The 23,008-nt window shown below is 32.4% G+C and overlaps 1 long non-coding RNA gene across 1 annotated transcript; it reads right to left on the bottom strand.

The window, feature by feature from the left end:
• Positions 1-1,842: 1,842 nt before the first annotated feature.
• On the bottom strand, positions 1,843-18,383 carry LOC134695466 (uncharacterized). Its single transcript, XR_010102771.1, has 3 exons — positions 18,291-18,383; positions 2,729-2,847; positions 1,843-2,389 (listed from the first exon to the last, which is right to left on the bottom strand). It is a non-coding gene; the product is annotated as an uncharacterized LOC134695466 (long non-coding RNA).
• Between the last annotated feature and the right edge of the window lie 4,625 nt (positions 18,384-23,008).

Raw genomic sequence — 23,008 nt, 5'->3', positions numbered from 1 at the left:
AAATTAGACAAATAATAGTTTACAAGACACATAGAAAACTAATGACTAAGCAACACGAATCCCACCATGGGTTTGATCTCGGGTGCTCCTGAAGGGTATGCTGATCCTGTTCCACATATAAATGTAGCACCCATCCTGTTGCTCATGTTATTACAAACCCGGTAAATAGTCCAATTCGGTAGTTCACAAATAGGTAAGTGAGAAATTAACATAATAAAAATAGAAATTTGTTTTCAAGCAGTTGCTTGACAATGAAAATGAGGTCAAGGCCAACAGGCATAATACAGACTCGTTATACATGTATAAGCCACGAGGTATGAAGCCTCCAGTTAAAGTCAATTACCATATAAAATATCAAGCTCAATACAAATAGCTAACGCCGTAGGATTGTTATCTGTATCTTTCGCATGTCACAGGCACGACAATAAAGAAAGAAGACAAGCAAAGTCATGTACATCAATGTCTCGCATCCTGGATTTTAGTTGTATTTGTTAATCAACTTTGAAACAAATTACTCAGGGAAAAGGGTCTTACTTGCAAAAGACAGAACGGAAGATTTTTTTCTAATCCATTTATCAACTTAATATTCTAAAAATAATTTATTTATCATAATATCTTTATTGCAAAATTACACCCATGAGGGTCAAGCAATACAATGAAACAATAATTTTATACTATACAATGCAATAAAATGAAATACAATGTAATACAATGAAATACTAAATAATACAATACAATATATGGAAAAATAGAACATTAGAGTTCAATTATAAATGTATGTAAAAAACACCATCATAACCTTGTCTGACACGGGTCTGACTCCCTCAGTTCTAAAGACTGTTTAATGAAGACTCCAATATGACAAACAAGTTCAGGGATGGGGTTTAGAATGTGTTTTAAGTTTATTGAATGCATCAAGATGCTGAAATAATGGTACATAGTCTTTTAGATAAACAAAAAGATTAAAACGCAAAGATATGTTAATGTCACAATACAAAAAGAAATGATATTCGTCATCTAAGACTTCACATTTTTTACATAATCTTTGTGCTCCTGGAATGTTTCTGTACCTCCCTAATTCAATGCCTAGGGAATGATCACTTAGTCTAAATTTTGAGAGTAACTGCCTATGTATAAAATTATTGCAATTTAAATATTCCTCAGACTGACAATTATTTTTTAATTTCCCATAAAGACAAAGTTTGGATGAGGAATCCATTTTTGAAAGTTTAATTAAAGTATTTTTTTCATATTCCTCTGAAACACACTTTTTTATATTACATTTTAACATGTTTTTTGATTGTTTAAAAGGTACATTATTATTAGAGTAATTTTCTGGATTTATTTTCATTTCTTTAAAAATTCTATCTGCAAATGAGTACCAAGAATAAATTCCTTCTGAATGTAAATTTATGTTTGTTTGTAGAGATTCTTTAACCAGGGGATTAATATCATTACAATTTATTCTATAAAAAAACATGAGTGTTTGAGTTTTTATATAGGAGTCCAAAGTAAATCTACCTAATTCTGATCTAGCACCTATGTTAGTGGCTGTCTTTTTCAGTCCTAATACTGCTTTACAAAATTTAGAATTAACCTTCTCAAAGGGATATTTTTCTGTTAATGCAAGAGTATCACAAAATGTATTATTTACTGCAGCTCTATTGGATGCTCTATAAGCTGACTGAAAATTATCCATAAACCAAATCTCAGAGTTGTATGTCAAAATAGGTCTTATCATGATAAGAGTATCAAATAATTTACATGACAAATTAGTGGGAACAAAATTAAAATTTGACATATTATATTTTCTCAATAAAAATAAAACTTTAATGCCTTTTTTAGACAGCTCTTCAGTAGTTTTCAAACGCCTGTATCAAGGTAGGAACCTTCTCATTGCTTGTCTCATGTCATGTTAATTGGTGTTTTTTTATCGATTGATTGCTGTCGGATACGAATGCGGTTTTTTTTGGTATGGTATTCCTCTATATGGAGCTACATGAATGGTGAAAGCATAAACTTTCTACATGTCCCACAACATGGAAAGGACTATTTCAATGTTTTGTACTTAAATGTTTCATTTGAAACTAAATTTTCTATTTTGAGACTTTATCTGTAATGTTCATACAATAATTTTAATTTAAATTGTATATTATTATGAACGAGCTTCTGGTTTGGAAAATATACACTCATGGCAAGTTATTAAAGGTTCTTTCGATCTCTTTAAAAATACACCACTGTATGTCTCTTACAGTTTTGTTTAAATGTTCTTCCCTGCACATAATTACTTATTTGTATGTTATATCCTTGTAGGATGTTGATTCAATGATAAAATCCTGTTTAATAAACCGTATTAGACTCTTGGAATTCTTCATTCTGTTGCTGAAATCTTAATATAAAAATTCAGGGTACAATTTTCTTAAATAATCATCAAATACTACGGTAACCTTACCAATCAGGGTTATTATTACGGAATTTGTTCTGCACCAGATGCGCATTTCGACAAAACTTGTCTTTTCAGTGATGCTCGTGGTCAAAATATTTAAAATCCAAATCGTATATAAAAGATGAAGAGCTATAATAAGTTAACCCTTAAAATTAGATCTATGAATTTTTTTTAGTTATTGCTATAACATTGTTTAAATTATCCATAGTTCATGGATGGAGTATGATACATGCACATATATTATTTTTTTAAATTCTGTATTTTACTAATAAATATACTCACTTTTATAGCCAACATCACACTTTTACACTAACAGCAGCAACTGCAGGTGAGACACAGAGTTCTGTGGATCCATTTAGAAAATGTTCAATCTATGTATCCCTATGAAGATTTCTTGTTCCCTAGTTTGGTAAAATAATTAAGCTTATTAGTATGCAGAGGAAAACAGTTTTTACAATTTTAGATAAGTTAACGGACAATGATAACGAATAAAAATTTATGAATATAGCAAAGTGGGCTAAAACAAATATGACAACCAATTCTTTTTAAACTTTACTATAGGCTGATAAGACTTGAAAGTAATTATTTTGCACAACATGCCCAGAGCATGAGGAAAATTAACTCTCTGCAACTTAAAATGCAGGTAGTAAATTGTGTACAAATTAAAATAAACAGCTGCGCCATGAGCGCATGATACGCCTGTCGTCTTGTGTGATAGTTTAATGCAATAATCATAAATAGTTTAATGCAATAATCATAAATATTTTTTGAGAAAATTTTAAGCAATAACCATATATTGTTTTTGAGATACAGAGGGACATATGAACCCAAAAAAACTAAATATCACTAAAATAAAATTTTGAATCAAAACCAAAAAGTATACAGATCTTAAGATTAATGTTACAAAGAAGTATGTAAAGTTTTAAGCAATTATCATAAATTGATTTTGAGATACGGCGTGACATGCATGTAAAAATACCCTCCCCCTTTTTTACAAAATACTAAATAACTGAAAAATGAAATTTTAAATCATCACCAAAAAGTATACAGATCTTAAGATCAATACAACAGAGAAGTGTGTAAAGTTTTAAGCAATAATCATAAATTGATTTTGAGATACGGCGTGGCAGTTAAAAAGACCCTCCCCCTTTTTTACGAAATACTAAATAACTGAAAAAAACAAAATTTTAAATCATCACCAAAAAGTATACAGATCTTAAGATTAATATAACAAAAAAGAGTGTAAAGTTTTAAGCAATAATCATAAATCGTTTTTGAGATACGGCGCGACATGCAAAAATCCCCTCCCCCTTTTTTACAAAATACTCAATAACTCAAAAATGAAATTTTGAATCATCACCAAAAAGTATACAGATCTTAAAATTAATATAACTAAGAAGTGTGTAAAGTTTTAAGCAATAATCAAAAAATGTTTTTGATATACAGTGCGACATGTGAAAAAACACACCCCTATTTTAGTTACAAAGTGCCGTAACTCAAAACGTTTTAATCTTATTTTGACCGAAAAGTATACAGATCATTTGACTATCACAAGAAACAACTACAATAAGTTTCGTGAAATTTGGATAAGTCGTTCTCAAGTTACGGCCCGACATGTTTACGCCGGACAACGGACAGACGGACGGACACCGGACATTTGTATAACATAATACGTCCCGTCAAAATTTTGACGGTAGTATAAAAAAGTAATCAAAGCGCTGTAAGCACTGTAGGCAGTTAACCAAAAACCAAGGCAAACATAATTATGAAAACTGTGGCAATATTAATATTGCTTCAAATTTTTTTTTCAAGATTTAAAAGAACAAACATTAAACATTCATATATAATTGTACATGTATGTTCATTTAATGAATTAAATTAAATCATTAAGGCAAATAATTCATATTTTATCAAGGTTTTCAATAGCAACACATATATCAAGTATACTTTTTTTCATGGTCATGAGTCTTGAGTCAGCAGTGGTACAAATTCGCAATGATTGCAGTTCTTCTAGTTGATCGTAATTGTTGGTATTAGTTGACTGTTAGTAGTTCAAGTTGACTTTAGTTCTTTAGTACGAGCTTGTAGAAGTATGAATGGACTTGCTTCCCTGGAAAGTAAACTGAGTTTGTGTTCTACATTCCAAAAGTTATGAGACACAAATCAGACAAATGTTTACTACTACAGGGGTCAATGGTGAGGTCTGACTGACCTGTCCATAGTAAATGTAAATGACTCCCACCTTCACCCCAAGTCCATTATGTCGAAGTTTGGAATAAAATTACAGGTGTTAGTTCTAACAAAGTGTTATGCATATGTGACGCCTATGATATTGACCTTGTATGTCATTCAATCTTTTTAAAATGACAAACAGGAATGAATAATATGGTTTAGGAGTTGATATCTGAATCTTTTACAGTTTCTCAAAACACACACAAGAGGGTGTTGGGTGACCCTATGGACTACCCCTATTTTTCATTTGATTTTTTATATTGTCCCATACATGAATATATATGGTTTAGGGGTCTGGATCTCGACCGTTATCAAGTTTTCAAACAGGAGGGGTAGGGGACCCAAGTGACTTCCCCTATATTTCATATGATTTGTTATATAGACCAATACATGAATATATATGGTTGAGGGGTGGAGATCTCATCTGTTTCTAAGTTATCAAACAGGATTGGTAGGACTCTCCCTATATTTCATTTGATTAGTTCTATTGTCCCATACATGTACATGAAAATATATGGTTTAATTTAAAGGTGGGGATCTCGACTGTTTCCAAGTTCTCAAACAACAGGAGGGACTGGGTGACTGCAGGGACTCCCCCTATATTTCATTTGATCAGTTATATAGTCCAATATATGAATATATATATGGTTGAGAGGTGGGGATCTCATCAGTTTCAAAGTTATCAAACAGGAGGGGTAGAGTGCCCTAAAGGACTCCACATACATATCATATGATTTGCTTACATTCAGATAGCATATAATCTAGTTGCACTCTATGTGTACAATAAGAAACTTACTGCTATTTTAACTGACCCATCAAAATTGAGAAAAAAATACCTATTGAAATTGCAGTAATATTTTTACACTTTAAAAGCATCTAACTTGCTTTACCAACATTCCTTACTGTTAAAGAAAAATTATACTGTCACCAGGACCATATACATTGTTAGATATACTGTTCCCAGCTGTCACAAAGACTCACATTGTATTGGATTTTGACATTAATATTTGTCAAAAAGTAATTTTGAGTTTCAGTACAAAATATTTTCTGTTTTTTTCGTTCTTTTACATATATCTTTTGGTTTTCAATTCTAGTGTTTATTTTTATTTACCATGCAAAGATGTATTTTGCCATCTGTTTGATTTTTTTAAAATTTCAAAGATCGCCAAAACCCGGAATTACCGATATCCGCTTCCGGAATCGAATCCGGTATTGTACTTTTCGTCTCAGGTAGCACTCCACAGTAAAAAATTAGCCACAAAATGTTTATAAATCATCTCCTATTCCTGGATTTCTAATACATTAACCTAACTATTTGTGTTGTACATGTACAGACGTATGTAATCAGTATATTTTATAGATTTGATGTTCAAAAGTTAAAAGAGTGAAAATTGATTCCTTTTATGTTTATCAATGGCAACATTCTGCATTTATTAACCATAAAATATTGCAAAAAGGGGGGTTAACATGTTAAATTTGGATCAAACTAGAATTTCAATGCCGTTGCGTGATACCTTTTTAGAAACTGTTTTCATAAATCTTCCTCAAGATCAAATAAAAAATGGGTGACTTTCGCCTCATTTTTTCGTAAAATCCAATCACAAAAAGTTCGTGCGATAAAAAGTTGAAAAAAAACATAACAATAATTGCCGGACCAATGTATGGTAGGGCCCTGCAAATACGGACGACTGTCATACAGAAAACAGCCTATTATTACATAATATCGATGTTCATATAAACCCAATACAAAAATAAAAAAGAAGATGTGGTATGATTGCCAATGAGACAACTATCCACAAAAGACCAAAATGACACAAACATTAATAATTATAGGTCACAGTACGGCCTTCAACAATAAGCAAAGCTCATACCGCATATTGTCAGCTATAAAAGGCCCCGATAAGACAATGTAAATACAAAGGCTATTTTAATACTCAGCTATCCAAAAATGAATTTTATTGCACACTAGCTCTCATATTTGAAAAATTCACGGGCCAAAATGCGAAACTACACACCTAACTGTGGAGTGCTACATTTGTACCTCATATCAGCCATTTTGTTTTCAATGTTGTTTTTGTCAGATACGATTTTACTCGAATTTACACATTATTTGTCGGCGATTTTCTGTATAAAGCTAGCGGTTGAACAAAATGAACATCGCTGTCATGCATAGTAATGCTAAAACAAGTTTTGAGATCGTTTATTAGGAGCCGACTTTAGTAAAAAGGTTTGCAAAGTTATTTTTTTTATTTCCTCTCAAGTCGGGAATGTCGAGCATAGCTTAACCAAGTCGAATGTCCGACTGCAAAAGTGGAAGGCCGCTAATTTGAACCCCTGCCTCCAAATTGAAAAGATACAAAAATTTCGTCTTATAATTTAAAATTGCCGCCAACAGCATGATCAGTCGAACTTATTTTAAGATTACTGACGTAATTGACTACGTATTGATGACAAACAATATTCCTACGACTTTTGCCATTGAAATCTAAACTACTTGTCTTTAGAGATTTCGGCGATTAAACATTTCATACATTTGTTCTTTGACAGCTTAGTCAAAATCTCAGGGGATAATAAACTACATAAAGATTCATAATGTGCCCTACTTCCTATGTGCAACTTCAAAACTTTTTGATAAATCTACGATCATTTCAGTTTTTTCTGATCATATTTTTTGTAATCAAGAATTAAAAGTATAAAAAAAACTGTCCAATTAGTTATAAATAACATAACATCCAGCTAGATAATAACAATGGCACATAATTCAGCATTTATTGGGTAGAACACAAATCTAGGGTGCTCGCATAAGGCAGCTTAACTGCCTAAAAATGAAGCTTTGCTGTAGTAAAATATAAACTTGCGTAGCAACAGATCAAAATGATTAGATCTATTCGTCAACTCCCCCCCCCCCCCAAAAAAAAACCCCATCAAATTATTGTCCCCTTAAAACAAAACAACCCTTAAACCCTAACCATGGCAACCATAAAAGAATCATTGTAGTAAAGTTACAGATTGCATAACAATATACCCGGAGACAAATTATTAAGTGACACAGTTTTGATGGCGACATCCAGTGGCGGATCCAGTAATTTTTATAAGTGGGGGCCCGCTGACTGCTTAAGAGGGGCCTCACTCCAGTCAAGCTTCGCTGATTCTTTTTATAAGCAAGCAGGTTTTTTTTCCAAAAAAGGGGGACTGTACGCCCCCCCCCCCCTTAATCCGCCTCTGACATCATTTCGACAATTCGCAAGAGATTCACTTTTTATCGAGTATCGAGTTGCGAGTTAAGAAAGTCGAGTTGCGAGTTAAGAAAGTCGAGTTGCGAGTTAAGAAAGTCGAGTTGCGAGTTAAGAAAGTCGAGTTGCGAGTATTGAATTGTGAGTAACGAAAGTCGAGTTGCGAGTTACAAAAGTCGAGTTGCGAGTTACAAAAGTCGAGTTGCGAGTTTTAAAAGTTGAGTTGCGAGTTATAATAATAATAATAATAAAAACTTATTAGTATTAAACCAAATTTCAATAAGGCTCTCTACATACAATATCAACTACATGAATGCATAATTTACTAATATACAAATGTAAACAATAGATCTAAATAAACAAACTATAATGACAACAACAAGGTGCTCCGCAGGGCACATCTTTATACGACCGCAGTGGTCCAACCCTGAACGGTTGGAGCAAATTTGGTCACAATATTCAAGCTTGATACTGTCTGAATTTGGATTGTTATCGAATTTTTGTCATGATAAAGGTTTTTGTCACCAACAAAATGTGGCCAGAGATCTAACAAATCTACTGTACAATACTGTGCAATTGAATTAAATTGAGAATGGAAATGGCGAATGTGTCAAAGTGACAACAACCCGACCAAATAAAAAAACAACAGCAGAAGGTCGACAACAGGTCTTCAATGTACCGAGAAATTCCCGCACCCGGACGCGTCCTTCAGCTGGCCCCTAAACAAATATATACTAGTTCAGTGATAATGAACGCCATACTAATTTCCAAATTGTACACAAGAAACTAAAATTAAAATAATACAAGACTAACAAAGGCCAGAGGCTCCTGACTTGGGATAAGCGCAAAAATACGGCGGGGTTAAACATGTTCACTTGAAGGCTTCTTCTTGAAATTTTTCAAAATTCGAATTTCAAAAAGTTTTGAAAAAAAGGAATCCCTTAAAAAATTTAACTCCCCTAATTATTTTTTTTATTGAAACCCCCTTTTTAAGCAATAACCCTTCAACTCAATCCCATCATTTCCCTTGTAGCATGGAACCTTGTATACAAATTTCAGAGAGATTCATTCACCTAAACAATTTTTGTTTGGAAACTAGAAACATGCTTCTTTTTTGCCCTTTTTTGGCCCCACTAATTCCTACATATTTGGGCAATTATTCCAAAACTTAATCCTAGCCTCCCCTTTGTTATGTGGAACATTGTGGTACAATTTTAGAGAGGTCAATACAATTACACACAATTTATTGTCTTAAAACTAGAAAAATGCTTGCTTTTGGTCCCTTTTTGGTCCTTTATTCCTAAACTTTTGACCCATAACCCCGTAAACGAATCCAAACCTTCTACTTGTGGTTTTAAACATTGTGGTACAATTTCAGAGCAAATGAAATACTTATACACAAGTTATTATCCTTAAACTAGAAAAATCCTTGTTTTTGGGCTTCTTATTCCAAAACGGTTGGACAACCATCCCCAAAATCGATCCCAACCTTCCTTTTGTGGTATTGACCCTTCTGAAAAAAAATCATTAAGATCTATTTTTTTAAACTAGAGAAACTGTCCGGAAACCAATTGGGCTTCGGACGACGCAGACGACAACGACATCATACCATTATACGATCCAAAAAAATGTTTGAGGTCGTATAAAAAACACCTATAGTATAATACATTGTGGCTTAACTCATACATTTGACACTTAAAACAATATAATGACTTGTAAGAGTATTTGAAAGTAGATATACTTTTTTACTTTTTTTTTATTTCACTGGATAATGAATTCCACGCTTTTAACCACTAAAAGAACCAGATGCTCCGTAGGGCACAGCTTTATACGAAAACAAAAACTCCCAAAGTCAATCCCAACCTTCCTTTTGTCGTCATAAACCTTGCGTGAAATTTCATAGATTTCTATTTTCTTATACTAAAGATATTGTGCAAAAACTAAGAAAAATGCTATTTTTGAGCCGTATTTTGGCCCCTAATTCCTAAACTGTTGGGACCAAAACTCTCAAAATCAATCCCAACCTTCTTTTTGTGGTCATAAACCTTATGTTAAAATTTAATAGAATTCAGTTTACTGAAAGTTCTTGTGCGAAAACCAAGTTAAATGCTATTTTGGGCCCTTTTTGTCCCTAATTCCTAAACTGTTGGGACCAGAACTCCCAAAATCAATCCCAACCTTCCTTTTATGGTCATAAACCTTGTGTTTAAATTTCACAGGTTTCTTTTTACTTATACTTAAGGTCAAGTTACAGTAAATGGGCTATGTCACAGATTTCAGTAAAATTTTGCATACAACTCTGGTTCGATGAACTTCAACTGAAAATCGAAAAAATAATGCATTTATCTCATTTATCATTTGAAATATTACTGATTGATTCTTACAAAATTGGTGAACATTTGTATAGAAAGCACATAAAATCGGCGAAATACCTTCTCAAATTTTTCTTAAAATCGCCTAATCTCTAATTCTACTCCATAGATTTTTCTTAAAAAACTATATGTTGTTGATACATAAATTTCGGTTATAATGATGCAAAATAAAGATAGTGTCACCGACTTCGTTTTAACGGTATACCTCATTCAAAGTTGCGTTCTTTGTGAAAAATCCACCAAAACGTTGAAATAATCGTAACGTTATCGCGTTGCAGGCCGTAAAACGTTGATTTTTGACGTTTTTTTACTACCAACAAGGTAACAAATTGATTTTTAGACAAAAAACGAAGTCGGTGACCCTATGATTATTTTATATCATTAAAACAGAAATTTATGTGTCAACAACATATAGTTTTTTAAGAAAAATCTATGGAGTAGAATTAGAGATTTTTCGATTTTAAGACAAATTTTAGAAGGTTTTTCGTCGATTTTATGTGCTTTCTATACAAATATTCACCCATATTAAAAGAAATCAATCTGCAATTTTTCAGATAATAAAAGAGATAAATGTATTATTTTTTCGATTTTCAGTTGAAGTTCAACGAGCCAAGGTTGTATGCAAATTTTAAGCAAAATCTGCGACAAGGCCCATTTACTGTTCCTTGACCTTAAGTTAAAGTGCGAAAATACCTTGAATGTTTTCGGACGACGACGACGACAACGACGCCAACGTCATACCAATATACGACCGAGATCACAATTGTCTGTTCTTCTTTGCTTCGTTTTTCACGAATATAGTCCCTAGTGCTTACTCGTTTAAACTAATAAGATATGTTACTTGTAATTTTTCTTTTCATTTAAAGTACCTAATAAAATACCAAAGAGCTTCCAAAACTTAAAATTACTGGAATTTATTACAGCTTTGTGTTTATTAACTTAATTCTCTGGTTGATGTGCTCTTTTGCGACCTAATTTCGCCACGACCGCACCACGATTGTTTTGAACATGTTCAAAGTTGGCCATGCTCTTCACGATCTTGAAGATCTCACCACAACCGTGGAACGACCTTACTGCGACCTACACGATCATCAAAATTTGCATTTTTTCCACAGATCGTAGTGCGATTGGCTTAGTGGGACTGGGGTATAAGAGAAAACTCAATTCGGAACATCCATAATCACATGGCTAAATCAAATAACAAAACGCATCAAATAAAAAGGATAGACATGAATTATCAATTTCCTAAGTTGGTCTCTGTATGATCTATAAAATATATAAGTTTCTCACTGAATGTATAGAAAGAGGGTAACCAAAGATTTTGCGACGATGCAAATATTAAACTTTACAATATAAATAAATGTCTTTAACCAACGAATTCAAATAGCAAAAGCTATGCAATTAACAAACATATACTTATATAAGCTTCATGTAAATTATTTAACAATGAAATACATTAATTATGAAATTTGAAGTTTTCCCAAGGGCGCTAGTAATTAATTAATAACACTGTCTACCACACAGCATTTCGGGGACACTCCCTCTGGTATCTTTCCTCCCTCTTTTATAGCTGACTATGCGGGGGCTTTTTCTAATTATTGGGGGCATTATGATGACCTATAGTTGCTAATGTTTGTGTCATATAGTCACAGAATCATCCTCATCGCTTCCCTCAATCTTTATTCTATTACCAATAGTTTCAACACCTAGTCTGATCAAGTCTTGATCAATAAGGTGCTGAAAAGTGTCATATTCTATCCTATCATCTTTATACTTTTTAATTTGAAAGATTTGCAGATTAAGTTCTGCAAGAGCACGTTGTACAGCAGACGACATGTTGACAGTATGAAAATAAACCCGAAATATACATGTTTTCGGTTATTTTCGGAAGTCTACCAACACCACATAATAAAAAAAAAGCACTGAAAGTAATTGATTAACCACCTAGTATAATATGTTTTGAACCAAACATAAAACATTTTGACCACTGATCATAAAGTTGTTTGAACTGATCATAATATTTATTTTACTGAACATAATGATCAGTCTACAGAACATAATATTTATTTCACTCAACATAATGATAACAGTACTGATAATAAAGTGCTGCGCTTTAGCGCATGATACGCCCGTTGCTCTTTTAACTTGTTTTGAAAGTGTTAGTTATTGTCCCAAAATTGGAAAATCCCCCCTTTTTAAGCATAGTTTATATAACAAACCAAAACTACTTGTACTTGACAAATATTTCTCTAAATGAGTGAGAAAATTCAAATAAGGGATAACAGAAAAATTAATACATACATGTAGATAATAATTAACAATTATAGAACATACAGACTTATTTATGGGATTAAAGCCTTGGCTTGTCAAATACGAATAATCTGAGACTACTATAACATGTGCTATAGTAGTCTCAGGAATAATAGATCATTTTGAAGTAAAATGTCGCCATTTAAAAAAACCAAATTAAAACATGAAATTATATCAGCTTAATCTTCTAAACTCGACTTAAATCTTGCTCAATAAAAATATCAAAATCCCTAGTGAAATATTTCAAATATAACAAAATCACTGGTTTTACAAAATCTTTAACAAAATGTCCAAAAAGTATCAAAATCAATTTTTGTCCATTTTTCCCCTGTGACACAGCTATGGCATTCCATATTCATTGTCTGTCCTATTATATTTATATATGGTATTTGAAATGGAAATTAGCACAAAACCAGTCATTTTAACAATTAAGATCCTATCAAGGAACCCTTTTAAGGTGACTATATCAGAGACAAAAACAAAATGTTTACAATAGATATAAAAAATGAAGATGTGGTATGATTGCCAAATAGACAACTCTCCAAAAGAGACCAAAATGACAGAAATTACTAACAATAAGTCATCGCACGCCCGTTAACAATGAGCAAAGGCCATACCGCATAGTCAGCTATAAAACTAAAAAGGCCTCGAAATAACAATGTAAAACGAGAAAACTAACGGCTTATTCATGTACAAAAAACGAACGAAAAACAAATTGAACACATAAACAAACAACCACTGAATAAGTATACAAGACAAAAAGAAAAGGACAGTACAAAATATGTTTAGAATCTAATCTCAAATAAAAATGAAAATAATCCTCGTACAAAATAAATATTTATATAAAAAAAGGTGACTAGATGCTCTGCAAGGGTAATTAGCATATTTCGAATTTTACTTAATATGTTTTTGACCAGCAATGTAAACAAAATAATAAATACATATTTGAACAATAAAACAAAGAATTTTTCATCATAGGATCGGGATATTGTAACTTGATAAAGGAATTCGAATGTGAAATGGTGGTAGCTAACCATGGATCCAAGAAAAGACACGTATTATATAGGTCAATAAACACGATATTAAAATAAGAAGATGTGGTATAATTTCCAATGAGATTTCTGTTTACTACAAGCTATAACTACTGGAGGAAAAAGCTCCAGTAAAATTAAACTTTATCAAGGATTGGAGAGGCCTTGTTATCTGAAAGACAGAGAAAACAACATGACTTTTTTTTATATCGGGAACTTTTCAATATTCCCAACTATAGAATCCGACAAATTAACGAAAAAGTTTTTTTATAGTGAGAACAACATTTTATCAAACCATATTTATATCTTCAATATAAAAATAAGGAGATGTGATAGGATTTTCAAAGTTAAACAAATAAATGGATTTAAGCAATCATAGTCGGCAATAACAGGTTCCGACATGAAAAATAAGAATTAATACACAAACTGACGGCCTAATTCATAATAAAACAATTTACGAAAAACATATATTACATACACGAACCAACGACAAACACTGAACTACGGGCTTTTGACTTAAAACAGGTACATAAAAAAGTCTGTGTGCGCTCATTTCTAAAAAAAAACAAACCTATCACAACACAAGACCAAACTATAAAAAAATCAGTTGAATGATCGGATCATCATTTAATACTATCAATGACGATTTCAGATCAGGTGCGGGATCCAAACCACGGAACACCCTGAAATTCCACAAAATAAAAAAAATTCGAAAAACTCAGGCAGCCTCAACTTTTGAGTGTGTAATTTAGGTATAAAAAATTGATAACAATACAAAATAACTAACTGATATTAAATTGTAACAGAAAAAGAAGAGAAACTCATTCCAGACATGTGTTGCAGCATTGGATTACAGTAGTTTTAATAAATATTTATATGACAGAAGTATCATGGAAAACATAAACTAATCATGAATGTGGCAGAAGAGATAGTACACGGTTTATGTTCTTCTCATATATATTGTTCAGGAAGGCTCAGAGTGATTGTACAGTAAACTTGCAAGCGATTTTACAGTCAATAAAAATATCCGACATGGAGAAAATGAATATATTTGGATTTCTTCTGGAACAATGACTTCAAAACTTTCAGACAGGTACGACTATATATCAGAAAAGGTACATGTGGAAATTCAGGTAGCAAACATTGATTTTTCGATGTTTTTTTTATACATTTTTCGATGTTTTTTATACATTTTTGATCGCTGTTGTGTGACAAATTGGATCGTTTCACATGGAGCTCCATCATTCTAAGGAAAACGTTTGGATGCACATAGCTTTCTTATTATTTTATTGGTTCTTTATAAGAATATTTTAGCTACCAAAACTTGAAGCAGAAACGTTACATAGCTATATATAGAAAGTTAGAAACATAAGAGTTCATCAAATTTTCATCAAACAACTTGTTATTTTGCAAATGTCGGGGCCCCTTTTGCAGGTCTCCCGAATGACCAAATTATTGGAAAACCGTACAGTTCCGTTTCCACACTATGGTACTGGTCTCTCCGAATAGAATCACGCTTTTACTACGCTCTCGCTATAATGACACAGCGACCTTTGCGATCTTACCACGACCTTAGTGCGAACTCACTAATACCTGATTCCACCACGATTGCTTTGAACATGTTCAAAGTTGTATACGCTCATCACGAACTTGAAGACCTCACCACGACCGTGATACGACCTTACTGTGATCTTCAAGATCGCACTACGATCGTCAACATTTGCATTTTTTCACAGATCGTGTTGCGATCGTTGCCTAGTGTGACCGCGGAATTAAACTTTATTAGATGAGCTTAACAAAAAAATATTCTACCCTTAGATCATATGTTTACCATTTCCTGGTAACAGGACTCAATTTGGCAAAAAAGAGGGAAAGTGCAGAGTTTATAAATTAGCCAAATTATGTTTAATAAAAATAAATAATATAGATATTCAGACATTTAAAACTTTTTTCAGTTAAAAAAAACAAATAAAAATAGTGTTTAAAAGTAAACTTTCGTTAAAAAATATGGATTATTTGATGAAAAAAACCCCAACAAATTGCACACATTTAAAGAACATTTTATATATAAAACAGAATTTACAAATAATTTAACATAAAACAGATTATGTTTATCTGTTTATCTTTTAATACAAAAAAGTTATGTATTCCTGTCGACAGGAAAAACATGTCCACAAATCCGAATTTTGAGCGTCCGTCGTCGTTAACTTATAAACAAATGTTCTCCTCTGAAACTACTGTGCCAAATTTAACCAAACTTAGCCACAACCATCATTGGGGTATCTAGTTTAAAAATTGAGTCCGGTGACCCGCCAAACTAACCAAACTAACCAAGATGGCCTCCATGGCTAAAAAAAGAACATAGGGGTTAAATGTATGTTTTGGCTTATCACTCTGAAACCAAAGAATGATGAATCGGACAATGGGTTGTTGGGTTACTGTCCCTGAATTGGTAATTTTAAGGAAATTTTGTCCGTTTTCTGTTATTATCTTGAACATTATTATAGATAGAGATCAACTGTAAACAGCCATTATGTCTACCAAAGCAAGATCTACAAAAAATCAACATGACCGAAATGATAAGTTGATCCCTTAAGGAGTTATTACACTTAATAGTCATTTTTTTTACCAATTTTTCGTAATTTGTTTACAAAAATCTTCTCCTCTGAAACTACTGGACCAAATTCAACCAAACTGAGCCAAAATCATTATTACAGTATATTTTTATATATCTGCTCTAAAATTTTCATATGAATTGTACAACTGGTTGGTTGGTTGCTGTCCCCCTATTGGTAATTTTTAAAGAAATTTAGCCGTTTTTGGTTATTATCTTGAATGCTTTCATATATAGAGATAAAATGCAAATAGCATTAATGTTCAGCAAATTAAGATCTACATATAAGTCAACATGACCGAAATGGTCAATTGACCCCTTTAGGAGTTATTGCCCTTTATAGTCAATTTTCAATTAACAATTTTCATTAATTTGGTAAATTTGGGTAAGTTTTTACAAAATGTGTTCCTCTGTAACTAAAGGGCCAAGTTCATTACAGATAGAGAAAATTGTAAGTAGCAAGAATGATGAGTAAAGTATGATCTACGAACAGATCACAATCACCAAAAACAATTTTGTCATGAATCCATCGTTTTCCTTTGTTTAATACACTCATAAACCAAGGTGCGCAACACAGGCTCTTAAGAGGCTCTAGTTATCCTTCATTGAACTTTTGATGTCGTCCCTTAGGCCGTTAGTTTATTTCGTCTTAATTGTTTCACATTTTTTTTGTCGTGGCCTTTTATAACTGATATACAGTATGGGTATTTGTCATTTTTTGTCAAAGGCCGCACGGTTGGTTATAATTAATAAAACTACTTCATTGATCTCCAGTTGATAGTTACCAAATTGGCAGTCATACCACATCTCTTTGGTTATGTTATTGTATACATTTTTCGTGCATGACTTTAAATTTCGCGTCCTGTCTAAACTATATATGAAATATTAGTCGCTTGACGTTAAAAGCAAACAACTAACAATCAATAAATTTAAACTCGTGTAGAAAATCAATTAAATTTTGGGGTTAAAAGGGGGAGGTGGCAGGAGGTCTTTGAATATAAATATGGTGGCCTGGTAAGAGCTGGAATCAATAGGCATGCTTGGCGACAATTTTTTAGACTTAAAAAATAATTTTAAAAAATCCGCAAAAAATCGTGCTGCCCCATTCCCATCCTTAGAATAACAAACGGTCGTACCCTTACTGTTATTGTCCGTGTGTTTTATTATTTATCCAGCTAGTTGTCCATATAGTGTCCTTCTAAGGAGGCAACTGTTTAATATTCTGGGGGGGGGGGGGGGGGAGCCTTGATAATCACAAAATAAATGGTTTGTTCTGTGGTCGTTTCAAAATACATAACCTGACTTACAATGCATTGAAAATTTACAAAAAAGTCGGGAAACACTTCTGAAAAGTTCATTTAATAAAATTATTAATATTATTTAAAATATACTTGAGATGTCTGAAAAAGGGTTTCATTTAACTTGAGCTTTATTGTGTCAGATACACATACCTCACTTTTATTACAGGGCAGTAACTACATTGAGGCAAATTTAATGCTTACGATATCATTTTATATATACTCAAATTTGGAATAAAAAGGAAATATCAATTTAGATATTTCTCATCAGACTCGTTATTTTTTTTTTCCTTTAATCTTTTATTTATTTATTTATTTCAAAGTCTAATTTTCTGTGAACCAATGTATTCGCTGATACTGTTTTTCTCTTTAGCCCTTTCTAGCCTATTTTGCTGCAATATACTAGATACATAATTTTCTAAAGTTGTTATTTTACATTTTGTATGCCTCAATTATGGGCATTATGTTTTCTGGCCTGTGCGTGCACTCCTCCATCTGTCTGTCCCACTTCAGGTAAACGTTTGTGGTCGAGGTAGTTTTTAATGAAGTTGAAGTCCAATCAACTTGAAACTTAGTAAACATGTTCCTTTTGTCTTTGTCTGAGTTGTCTTTTTAAGACGGTCCGAGTTGTCCCAGGACGGACATGTTGGAACCAACTAAAATGCCCCAAGTTTTAACACGTTATTTGATTTCGTGATCACCATACTAACCAAATGAAATGTGAACTACTTTGATATATTTCGTAACTTTTTACCTTAAAAAATCCTGGTCCTAAGTAGATTTGGAAGTTGTCGTCAGCAAAAGATAAAACACCGTTCATTGCGGGCTTCCGTTGTCGTTGATTTCTATATTTTATGCAATGTCAATTTCGTCATGCAATACTTTCTCCGCAATCAGGGGTTCATTAAGGGATACAAACAGTTTGATATTCATGCAAATAATATATAACAGTTACGATTTAAAAATCAATTTTAATTTAGTTTATCTTTTTTTTACAGTAAGAAAAAAAGAATAATTTAGAACAATGTCATAAAGATATAAACTTTTTAGTATTCTGAATAAAACTGGGGAAAGGAAGGGCGCAGTAAAATATTGCCCTATCCAGTTTCGCAGTCTCATACATATTTTTTGTATAAGGCTAAGAAACTGGGGAAGGACGAGGTTCTACCGAGCCCTTCCCCAGTTTTGCGCCAAGCACAAAAAAAGTTTATATTTTTCTGACATTGACCTAATATTGCTTTTATACTGCAACATAAATTAATAAATTGATAGCTATTCAAATCGTAACACAAACGAAAGACTTATTTTTATCCCTTCATGGACCCCTGATTGTGGAGAAAGTGTGCCATGATGAAATTGACGTCGTACACAATAGAGCTTTGTTACAATATTTTATATAAAATAAACACAACTAGTTGCAGTATAAAAACGTTTTATATTTTTCTGACATTGACCTTATATTGTATGTGTAGAAGTACTTAAAGATGACAAAAAGTTTAAGTACTGAAAATGATTTGAATTTTCAGTACTGAAAAATGACTGAAATTTTCAGTACTGAAAAATGACTGAAATTTTCAGTACTGAAAAATGACTGAAATTTTCAGTACTGAAAAATGACTGAAATTTTCAGTACTGAAAAATGACTGAAATTTTCAGTACTGAAAAATGGCTGAAATTTCAAGTACTGAAAAATGGCTGAAAATTTTAGTACTGAAAAATGGCTGAAATTTTCAGTACTGAAAAATGACTGTAATTTTCAGTACTGTTATCAACTTTTTCCCAACATTACTGAAAATGATATAAAAATTAATGTACCGAAAAGTGATGTTTCCTAAAAGTACCGTTTATATAGCGGCATTTAATGTACTGATTAGTAATGTTTCCTAAAAGTACTGTTTATATAGCCGCATTTAATGTACTGATTAGTAATATTTCCTAAAAGTACTGTTTTTATAGCGGCATTTAATGTACATGTAAACGCTAGTCAAATTGTTGGTAGTGTACCAAGTCAGGAAAATGGCAATTGTTACATTATCGTTCGTGTCTGTGTGTGTTACATTTTAGTTTTGTGTTTCTGCTGAGTCGTAGTTCTCTTATATATGTGGTTTCCCTCAGTTTGAGTTATAACAGTCATCAAAGGTACAAGGATTATAATTTGGCTTTTTAACTATTTTGATCTGAGCGTCACTGATGAGTCTTATGTAGACGAAACGCGCGTCTGGCGTATAAAATTATAATCCTGGTACTTTTGATAACTATTTTAACACGGCAGTCACTGATGTAAGAAGCTCTATCTAAAACCCAGTGACTTGGGTAAGGTTTCAAAGCTTTCAAATTTAAACTTAAGGGTCATGGTTATAGTAGTTACCTTTGTACGGTCAATCTTATATTTTGAGTAACACATTTAAAGAACGCTCTCATTTTAATACGAAGGGACTATCAGTCCGACGAAGCACTATATTTTAGTCCTAAATTTAGTCCTTAAGGTAGATTGATGGTATACCGCCATCTTGGATTGTACAATTACAGTACAAAATCGGTCTAGTTATTAGCCTATATCTGCAAATTTAGACAGATTTGCAATCCAATAGTAAGACTGTTTTTTCTATTTGACGAAAACTTGTTAATTAATATTAATTTACAAAATATTTTAACAAATATCATTTTTTTTGTTTTAAAATTAAACAAAAAAATCAAATAAGCCATTTAAGGGGAGATAACTCTTCTAGTACAAAATTTTTACTGGGCTAATAGGGATTTTTTTTATTTTTACTTATAGCAAGAAAACAAGTTCGGTGACATAATGTTTTCTTTTTATTTTCTTAAAACATATTATAAAACCTTTCTTTCCACATTTTTTTTCAAATTTCTATCTCAAAGAATTTTTTTGATGCACACTAATGTGTTTTTTTATAAACAAACTAACCAAATTTTGGCAATTTTCAACGACTCATAGCTTGAAAAATAGTTCGGTGACCCATACTTTTTACAAACTTTTTGAAAAGAGCATAGAATAATCTTTATTTTGGCAAAATATAAAAAAATTCTGTCTGATCTACCTTAATTCTGCTCTTGTAACATGTAGCCATTTTGTTTAGTTTCAAGTAGTTGTTGGTCGTCTAGCTTGATATACACACGTTCTTTATGAAGTAAATTGTTTAATAGATATAGGGAGATGTGGTGTGAGTGCCACTGAGACAACTCTCCATCCAAATAATAATTTAAAAAGTAAACCATTATAGGTTTAAGTACGGCCTTCGAATCAACACGGAGCCTTGGCTCACACCGAACAACAAGCTATAAAGGGCCCCAAAATTACTAGTGTAAAACCATTCAAACGGGAAAACCCACAGTCTAATCTATATAAACAAAACGAGAAACGAGAAACAATGTATATTTGCTAAATTATATTTTAGTCCCAGATTTCATAGTTTATACCACTTGATAAACTTTTGATTTAAGGTAGATTAAAGTGTTAGTTGTAGCTACTGTGAATTAATTTTTTTCTTGGATTGAGTTGAATTGTAACAAGTGTAATTTAGTGAATCTTTCTTTTTATTTGTATGCCAAAATCTGGATTAAAGTAAATTTACACTACGTTGCATGTGTACTTGCAGTTTTATCAATACCAATGACAACCACCAAACATTAGAAATACATACATCAACACTGTTTATTTTAAAATTGGTCAAGTCTGTAAGGCGGCAAAAGTACAAGTTATTGATATTTTTTTCCTTCTCACTGAAATGCGATACTTACAAAATTCGTAAATGCGGAAAAAAGTTATCGGTATATTTCTTATAAATAAAGTATGCATGTATGTGCCTTTTCCAAGTAGGGAGCCTGTAATTCAGTGGTTGTCGTTTGTTTATGTGTTATGTGTTACATATTTGTTATTCTTTCAATTTTTTAGCTCACCTGTCCCGAATGGCCAAGTGAGCTTTTTTCTCATCACTTGGCTTCCGTCGTCGTTAGCTTTTACAAAAACCTTCTCCTCTGAAACTACTGGCGCAAATTTAACCAAACTTGGCCACAATCATCATTGGGGTATTTAGTTCAAAAAATCGTGGCGTGACCCGACCAACCAACAAGATGGCGGTCACGGCTAATAATAGAACATAGGGGATAACATTCAGTTATTGGCCTATAACTCAAAAACCAAAGCATTTAGAGCAAATCTGACTGGGGTTCGATTGTTAATCAGTTATCGGACAACCCGTTGTTAGGTTGCTGCCCCTAAATTGGTAATTTAAAGGAAATTTTGCCGTTTTTTGTTATTATTTTGAATATTATTATAGATAGAGATAAACAGCAGTAATATACCAAAGTAAGACTTTAAAATAAGTCTATATGACTAAAATAGTCAATTGACCTCCTAAGAATTATTGTCCTTTATAGCCAATTTAAAACAATTTTCCTTAAATTTGTAAATTTTTATTAACATTTTCCACTGAAATTACATTGTCAAGTTCATTATAGATAGAGATAATTGTAAGCAGCAAGAATATTCAGTAAAGTAAGTTGTACAAACACATAACATTCACCAAAACACAATTTTGTCATGATCCATCTGTGTCATTTGTTTGATATTCACATAGACCAAGGTGAGCGACACATGCTCTTTAGAGCCTCTACTTATATATAAATGAGGTCGTTAATTTTCTCGTTTGAATTGTTCTACATTGTCATTTAGTTTTTTTTTATAGCTGACTATGCGGTATGGATTTTCTCATTGTTGAAGGCCGTACGGTGACATATAGTTAATAATTTCTATGTCATTTTGATCTCTTGTGGAGAGTTGTCTCATTGGCAATCATACCACATCTTTTCTTTTTTTATATGTACCTACCAAAGACAGATTCCCCTGTTATGACTCCCGAAAGAGAAAGATAAATATAATAAAACCTGGGACAAGTCTCGGTTACCCAGACGATTGAATTCTTGAAATTAATGTGTGATACAAGTGGGAATTATCAGTGAACAAACACAAGTATCGTAATCAAACATTACTCTGTTAAAACAGTGTATCTATACAATAAGAGGTTTAAAAAGTTAAACTCAGTCGTTAAAACAAGGTAACTAAGTTGTTATCTAAGTCGAATTAACTACTAAGCTAAGTCGTTATAACAAGTAAGCTTAGTTGTTATCACTTCTTAATATAACTACAATCAAATACAATTATCGTAAAAATGCAGGGGCATCAACCCAAAAACTTGTTATCAGTTGTGTCGGAAAATGTTTCAACAGATACATCTTGACCTGATGACAATTTTTACTCCCTGTCAGATTGGCTCTGAATGCTTTGGTTTTAGAGATATAAGCCTTAATCTATATGTTACCCAAAAGTTCAATTTTTAGACATGGTGGTCATCTTAATTATTAGGAGGGTCATCGGATAATTTTTTGAAACTAGATACCATAAGGATGATTTTAGCCACATTTTCTCTTATTGTGCCAGCAGTTTCAAAGGAA

This window comes from Mytilus trossulus, chromosome 13 (assembly GCF_036588685.1).
Source record: "Mytilus trossulus isolate FHL-02 chromosome 13, PNRI_Mtr1.1.1.hap1, whole genome shotgun sequence".
In the NCBI taxonomy this organism is placed as follows: Eukaryota; Metazoa; Mollusca; class Bivalvia; order Mytilida; family Mytilidae; genus Mytilus; species Mytilus trossulus.
The sequence above is the reverse complement of the archived record's forward strand: the minus strand, read 5'-3'. Positions and strand labels throughout refer to the sequence as shown.